Below are 8,647 nucleotides of genomic sequence, written 5' to 3'. Positions count from 1 at the left end.
AAAATGCCTCTGTTTTGGTTTAGCAATGAACTGAAGCAAAAAGAAGCTAGATTTTCTTAAGAGAGAAATCTTTTGGAAGGTAGAGCTGTGAGTAAGCAGTGGCGGATCCAAAGAATCTCCCCTAAATAGACTCTGAATGCTATTATTTATAGTGACGAAGTAGGGTTTTAGGGGTAACATTTGGGCGGGATTTGAATTATTTTTGAGTTTAAAACGAGTCAAATGGAATCGTTTGAATCTGAACGTTGGGATTTTGGACGGACATGGTCAGATTGCTCCGAAAGTGGAAGAAGGCAGAGTGAAAATCTCGAGTGACGATGACATATACCTCTATATTTCGAATATTTTTGGTCAAATATGAAAGGGGGAGCGTCCTTCTGTCAGTGGTCACGCCAAGATCTGATGACTTTCATGAAAACCGAGAGGGCAAGCCACTGCCATTGATGTAGGGTACTGAAGCTTTGCTTGAAAGGGAAAATAGATGAAGGAGATGTTTGTGGCTGCATATTTGGGATGGAAATTAGGTTTGGAAAAAAGAATTATGGGCTGCTGAAGAGTCTTAAGACATTTCTAGATTATCTTAACAATAGATGTCTCGTGAGTAATTTTTATCTTTATTTCGAAAAAGTGACTGGACGATTTGGATAAGCTGTCCTACTCTTCACTCTGTCAAATTTGGCTGTCAGTTTTTGTAGTTTTTTCCTTCAATATTTCTTTCTTTAATTTCACTTCGTTGTTGGTGATTAGAATTTGATAATCTTAACTTTCTTAAATGTCCTTTTTTTATTCTATTTGACTATTTGTGTCTGGTGTGAGCTCTCTGTTTTGGCAAGTTATTTGTTGCAATCTTTCTTCGTTGGTGATCGAAAGTTTGTGGGTATATATTTTTTTTCTTATTTGAAAATATCTGTCCATCGCATTAAAGTTTTGAATCACGTAGTAGCTATAAGTTGCTTCCTCCACTATTTCTTGCAAATATCACTTACAACTTTTGCAACAAAGGTGTTTGATGATATGTATGACTCATTCTGTTTGTGTAACAAAACACACAAATCTTATTTTCCACTTCCCCTTGGTAGAGTTATGCTTTTTTAATGCTTTCAAGTTGGCTTCTTGGGTAACAATTTAATATTGGGTTTAACATAATGTGTGATTCCTTTAGAAAATTCTTCAGAATAGAAAGATAGATTATCTCTTAAGTGATAGGTGCAGAAACTCTCATTTCTGTTTATAAAATGGATAGTGAATCAAATGAAAAATCCTTTCGTGGAGCTCCACATTTTGGTTATGTTGAGTTGCTAATAATTTGGCAAGTTTTACCTCTATTTATTTACTTTACCAAGCAAACGAAAAAAATTAAACCAAAGGACATGAGTAGATAGGAGGTAATTCTTTATCCGGGTGAAAGAGTATACCCTCTAATTTATCACGGAGAAGTTCCATCTGAAAATGGACTCATACACCTATTTTTGCACATGTGGCGAGAAATCAGAGCTAATTAACAATATTTTGATTCAACAAATTCTCTATGATCTGAAGTTGATGCATCATTTCTGAGTGGTTGCAGTGTTCCTGTAATGGTGCGCAGATCATGCACAGATAATGAACCAAGAAAGTATCTACATCATATTTTATTTTTTGTAATTGATTCGATTTTTCGTCCATCTCTCGCTTCTTATAAAAAAAAATTTAGAAACTGCTACACATATTTCTTTGAACTGGTATTTTAGACTCTATATGTTTATTTGCATTGAGGAAACATAATATATACATATATTGTTCTTCTAGATGATGATCTTCTAACTTCCCCGACAATAGTGGTGGTTTAGACCAAAAAAATAATTTCAACAACTTAACAATAGGTTCTTTCACATGTTGCCAACTTACTCATGCATATGCAGGTAGTTAACTGATCATCTAAATAACACTTTGTTTTTACAAGGTATGCATACCATCCATTTTTTTTTTTCATAGTTAATTAGTTGGATGTCATTTTGCCAATGCATACGCCTGATTTATTTGTCTCCGAAACTTAAAAAGTATGTGTTGTATAACTTCATTTTTAGAAGGTACATATATAATTCATTTTGCTTCATAGTTTAGTTGGAGATGTTGAAGATTTTCAGAATTTATCAAAAACATGTAGGTGTTTCTACTAAACTCTGCTGACCCAGATTGCCTTCTATATTTCCTAATGGATTCCTTGTTCGATTGACAGTGTCCAAACCATGGGAATGATTTTCAAATTCCAAGGAAGACTAAACAGTACCTTATCTGGGAGCATCTTATGAAGCCATTCAAGGAAAACTAAACAGAACCTTATCTGGGATCATATTTTTTTTTTCAAGTTCAGTGTGTATTTGTGGATATGCCATTTTGTTGTTTGAAGACTTCCACCACATGTATTTGAGATTTCAAATGGAATATAGTTTGAACAGGGGCAGCTCAACGTAATTTGTGGCCTAAAGCCAAACCATAATAAGATGCCTTAAGTTTATTAATAGACTAATTTTTTCCTTAATAATTGTGTACTTTAAATTAAAACAATCAGTTCTAAAAATAAATAAAAAATACTACAAGACTTTTTTTTTTAAAAATCAATATCGTCATCCAATTAGTCATTTTTGTATATACATGTTTGTTATGAAATTTGAGTTATTTATCTTAAAATCCTCTACCACATTTTTTAAAAATTTAATATCTTTTATTAATAATGTCTTTTATGATACATGATCATATATAAAACAATAATTTTGGGGCCCTCAATTTTGGGGGGCCTAAGGCATTGAGCCGGCACTGAGTTTGAAATGAATGGGACTTGCTTGCATTAACGTTAGAAGATATATATATTTTTCTTTGATAAGGAACGTTAGAAGATATATTTAGTCTTTGAATTCCTCTTTGTTTTATACCTGGTGTACATGTTGTTATGTATAATACAATGACAATCACAATTTTTTGAAAGACTTTAACTAAAATAGAAAATCAAATTAACCATGTTGGGCACATATAGACATTTGATTTATCTATGGAAGCAAAGACACTTTTTTCTTTTCTGGAGCATTTGGACTTTGGTTGTGAGCTTTAACTACATTATTTTGGTGATGAGACAAGTTTTATATCTGGATGATGTTTAACTGTATTCAGCATATGATGTCAATTTACAAGTATTTTGAGGGAATTTTAGCCATGTGGCCTAGACTTTGTATAGTTTTTAACAACAATTGAGAAATTAAGTGCAAAAATAAGAGGAAAATAAACAAAATATTGCGAATCGTGGTATCCTTTGCGAAATATACAAATCATAAAGACTAACTAAAGTGTGTAACCAAATTAATCATGTTGGACCCCCTACATCGCACGGGTATAGTTTGCTAGTGTATTTATAAGCTAAGAAATCATTTAAGAATTTAAAATAGTTGGTATTTTAGAAAATGAGAATTCGGAAACCGTAAATTCTTTTACATAAATCCACGAAAAGAACGCGTCCCTTTATTGCTCTCACATTTAGATCACATAATTGTGTTTTGGATCTCTCTACAATTTACGTGCTTTAAAGAATGATGAATACAATAATAATATGTACGAGGATAGGAACATAAAAAATAAAAAATAAAATTCAAAAAAAAAGGAGAAAAAGATAAATAAGGAATGGAAGTCATAGAGAGGTGTTACGTCAGCTTATCAAGACTTATTATTTTTTATCAAATTTTGATTTGGATAATTTTAATTCAAATTATTAAATTAATTTTACATGTTTAAAACTAAACAAAGTAAAATTTTGATTTTCTATTTAAACGAAGAACTACTATTTTTTAATTTTTGGTGAATATTCTTGGTTTAGCTCATTTTACTTGTCATGTTTTCTTTTGCACGTTTTTTAAGCAAACGTCAATTAGAATTATAATTTGACTAATTTACCTTATTTATTATTTGATCTCCATTTAATATTTTTTTTACGACATTAATCTCTTTTCACATTTATTAGAGTAAGAATAAAAATGAAAAAATAATTAAATTCTATCATATTTTAAAATATAAATATTTTAATTTATTTTAGTAAACATAACAAATAAATGACATGGCGGAATAGCAAACACAACAGTTAAATATCTAGATTAGATCTTAGGATAATATAAGAAAAGAAAGGAAATTGTATAGTTTGGTTACTTAAACCTTTTGAAGAAAAGCAATAATATGGGGTCCACGTTTTTTTGATTTTTTACAATAATATTCTTGATTTTTTTAATTTCTCACTTTTTTAACGAGTTTGGATTGATTTTTATATTGCTTATTTTTTTAGTGGCAATGAATCCACCATTATTGACTTAATGGGGATACTTTGTCTTAAAAAGAATGATATATTTTTATGTTTACATGAATATTATTTGATTTTTTAATATGGGGTGCACGTTTTTTTTTTATATTGCTTGATTTTTTAATATGGATCCACTTTTTTATTTACATGAGTTTGGAGGTGGTGGGGTCCACTTTTTTTATTTTTATATTGCTTATTTTTTTAGTATAGGGTCCACAATTTTATTTTATTTTTTACATGAGTTGGAGGTGGACGACGAAACCATCCCCAACTCATGCTTCTATTTTTATAATTATATTTATGTATTACCTGAGTTTGGAGGTGGTGGGGTCTATTTTTTTTTTTTAATATTGGTTATTTTTATAGTATGGGATCCACTTTTTTTTTTTTTTTTTTTTTTTTTTTTTTTTTACATTAGTTGGAGGTGGACGACGAAACCACCCCCAACTCATGCTTCTAATATAGTAAGAAAAAACTAGATTATATATATATATATATATATATATATATATATATATATAATAATAGTACCACACTTTTCTTTTTAATATTAATGGTCTTAAAAAGAATGATATATTTTTATGTTTAAAAATCATTTAACTTGAAACTTCCCTTTTACCTTTAATGAAATTTAAAAGTGATTTAATTTTTTATCAAATTTTGATTTGGATAATTCAATTTAAATTATTAAATTAACTTTACATTTTAAAACAAAACAAATTTCATTTTCTATTTAGATCTTTCCTTTCTTTTTTAACTTTCTCGTGCTCATTTTAGTCATGTCACATAAATTAGGATTAGAATTATGATTTGACCTTTTATTCAAATATATATATATGAAATTTTTATTATACAAAGTATTATAAATCAATTAATTGAAAATATCAATAAATTATTTTATTTAGTAAACACTTAAATGACATGGCCATATATGACTTTTAGCTAGATTGGTTCTCCAATTATAAAAAAGAAAGATTTGAAATACACCTTCTCCTATTTGCTCCACTCGAATGAATTTCATGCCATCATCTCTTATTGACTCAACACTTTGGAAATTACATGAATATTGTTTGATTTTTTAATATGGGGTGCATTTTTTTTTTGGACATTATTAATTTGCACTATTTTTATGCATATATATATATATATATATATATATATATATACACACACACACACACACACTATGTTCAAAATACGATTAATATAACATTGTAGTTTGTACTCATTTTAAGAAATATTATGTGTATAAGTTTCATTGATCGTTTATATTTCTTGATTTCATAATGTTATTCCTCATTATTTGTGAGACGTATGTTTTTAAATCTTTTAATTTTATGACTTCTTTTTATGCATATAATATATATACATATTTTGTGTTCAATTTAAATCGTTATTTATTTTTAGTGTTTGCTAATTTCTCTTCTTTTTTTTAAATTTTTTTTTTAATATGGGGTTCATCTTTTTTTTTGCTTGAAATATGGGGTCTTATTATCATTATTTAAATGTCCTTTTTTTTTTTTTCGGTGTTATTTAGTCTCCACCCCCTTTTTTTTAAGGACAACGGACGATGAAGCATCCCAACCTTATATAGTTTCTTCCTTTTTTATTTTTTTAATTGTCTCCTCTTTTTAGTATGGACCCTTTTGGACATTATTGTTTGCAGGTTTATTTTTTATTTTTTGTGCAATTGTCTCCTAATTGTTTACGTGGACCCACCTTAATTATTATTTTTTTTAAATTTCTACTATTGTAGAAAAGTGAGTCCCATGTTGGATTTTTTTTAATTTTTTTTTTTTTTAACTATATTAGAAGAGTGGGTGGTTGATGATGTTGTTTAATCATGGGGCCCACCAAACCCAAAATTTTTTTTTTTTTTACATTTTTTTTTTTAGGGGTTGATTAATATGGGATCCTAATATAATAGAAAAAATACCACTTACTGGCTCTTCTAAAGGATAGAAATAGAAAAAATACCGCGCAAACTCTTTTTTTTATGGGGATGTCTTAAAAGATTAAATAGAAACAGAAAATACTTATAGAGAAGACCATCTCGATTATCACCCAATTCTTTCCCATTTCACCAAATTTCAATGAGTTATGGAAAGTTACTTTGTAAGTAATTTTAGGTTTAGTTGAGTGTAATTATATAATTTTAGCATATTTATCTTATCGAGTAACCGATCAAGTAATTATTTTGTCAGTAAATAAATGGGTGTAATTGAGGAGCAGTAATTGCACCCTTTAATTCTTAAAACTGGAGGTTGAGAATTGTTGGTAATTACATGATGTAATTTTCAGTTTTTTTTTGTTTTACTATTAATTTCTGTTCTTTAAAAAAATCTATTCTAAATATTTCTATTATATTTATTTATTTTCTTCCTATACCCCTACTTGGTACAATAGTACTTCTGTGCACTGTGTTGGCGGAAGAACGGGATGATTACTTTAATGAATGTTTATTCTTGCTCTAATGTAATTTAACAGTTAAAATTCATTAGTTTTATTCTTATCATATTCTTCTTCATTGTGAACGCCTTTAATTACTCTTTCTGTTCCAAAATAAGTGTTATCTTGGTAAAAATCACGCTCATTAATAAATTAATAAATACAATATTGACTTTACTAAACTATCCCTATCTATTAGATGATTTTTTATAATTTAGCAATATTAGAGAAAACTGCTTCTTTAATGCTAAGGGAATATTTGAAAATACTTGTAGTTTTTTATCTTAAATTTCTAAAGTAATATTTATTTTGGACAATTTTTTCTTTGCTAAAGTGACACTTACTTTGAATCGGCGGAAGTAATTAGTTACGGAAATACTAATTTCAAAACATTACTAATTCTTTCACTGTTTTTTTTGTTGTGGTTTTTAAATTTTGTGCAATCAAATGACTTGTGTAAACAAACTAAAAAATAAAAGCATTTTTGTCAAGCTTAGCCAAATGAGATTAATGATTAGTAAGGGAGGTTGGTGTAGGTTATGGGAGGTGTATTGGGGTACGCGGTGGTTGGGGGTGTTGAAGCGGTTGGGTGAAGACCGAAGAGAGAGAAGCAGTAGAACCCACAATGTGTACTTTTCAATAAGACCCACAATGTGTACTTTTCAATAAAAACCCACACACAAGTACAACACGATATGCCTCACCCACCATCAAAATTTTCGGGATATCTAACACCTTCTAATGGAATTTTATTGGAGAAAACTTCAATAATGTATAATCTAGCATATAAAATTATATTTGCGTAGCTATATTTTTAAATTACATAGCACATAGCTATTTTTTTATAATATACAACATTACACAACAATATACAACTTTATACATCTGGAGTAGACAATGTATCAACCGTATATAAAAGTGTATAATAATGTATAAGAGGTGTTTATATCTAAGAAAATTCAATTGTATACAATAATAAACAACATTTTTTCAATTGTAGTGAGGGTACAAATATACAACATGCTTTTAAAGTGGAGTCCGAAACCAAAATGACCCAATAAAAGACCAAGTGAACCAAAATACCTCAGAAAAAAATACGCACAAAAGTACTTCTAATGTAGTAAAATACTGTGTTAAAGGACTTAATTGTAACGGCACAGTTAAGTCCTTTAACACAGTAATTAACTGCGCTAAAGGATTTTGTCTCTCTCCTTTAGCGCAGTAAAATACTGTGCTATAGGACCCGACATAAAACCCCAATGGGTCCCACCACTGGTCCCCTCCACGATAAAAAAAAATTGAAAACGCCATTAGAAGCATTTTTAAGGTGGACCCCACTTCATAAAACGTCGTTTTCTATTAATTTTCATCGGGAAAGTTTAGATTCTCGGTATATTCAAGTCAAGGAGCAAGATTCTAAGCTCGAATTTTGAAAAAAAAAAAAGCGGTGTACAACTCGATTAAAACAACCCTACAACAAGCTTCGATTAAGGTATTATACTATGAGCTTTTGTTATTATTTTGTTAAATACATTATATACGAAGCATGTTTAACATTTCATAGTCGTGAATTTCGAAAAAAAAATCAAATTTCTTTTTTTGGTTGATTGTGCTGGGTAGTAGCTTTTTGCTCCTGTTTCAATTTTTTTTTTTTTTTTTGGCTAATTTATTATTTGTTAATTGTTTATGAATTGTTTAATATAGTAATCTACTATTATTTGTAAAATACGTCATTATTAATTAATTAGTTGTTAATTGTTGATTATGAATTGATAGTTTGTTAATTGTTTATGAATTATTATTTTGTTTATTTGTAAAATATGCCATTATTAATTAATTAGTTTTTATTTGTTGATTATGAATTGATATTTTGTTAATTAT

General features: G+C 28.7%; 1 long non-coding RNA gene across 2 annotated transcripts; it reads left to right on the top strand.

Annotated features, from left to right (window-relative positions):
• The first annotated feature begins 691 nt into the window (after nt 1-691).
• LOC132029342 (uncharacterized) lies at nt 692-2,435 on the top strand. 2 transcript variants are annotated; one of them, XR_009407773.1, is made up of 2 exons: nt 692-877; nt 2,219-2,435. It is a non-coding gene; the product is annotated as an uncharacterized LOC132029342 (long non-coding RNA). The 2 variants fall into 2 exon arrangements; XR_009407774.1 differs by having other exon boundaries at nt 692-1,117.
• Nucleotides 2,436-8,647: the final 6,212 nt, after the last annotated feature.

The sequence above is a fragment of the Lycium ferocissimum genome, chromosome 9 (genome assembly GCF_029784015.1).
Source record: "Lycium ferocissimum isolate CSIRO_LF1 chromosome 9, AGI_CSIRO_Lferr_CH_V1, whole genome shotgun sequence".
Taxonomy (NCBI): Eukaryota; Viridiplantae; Streptophyta; class Magnoliopsida; order Solanales; family Solanaceae; genus Lycium; species Lycium ferocissimum.
Note: the sequence above shows the minus strand (reverse complement) of the source record. Positions and strands in the feature narration are given on the sequence as shown.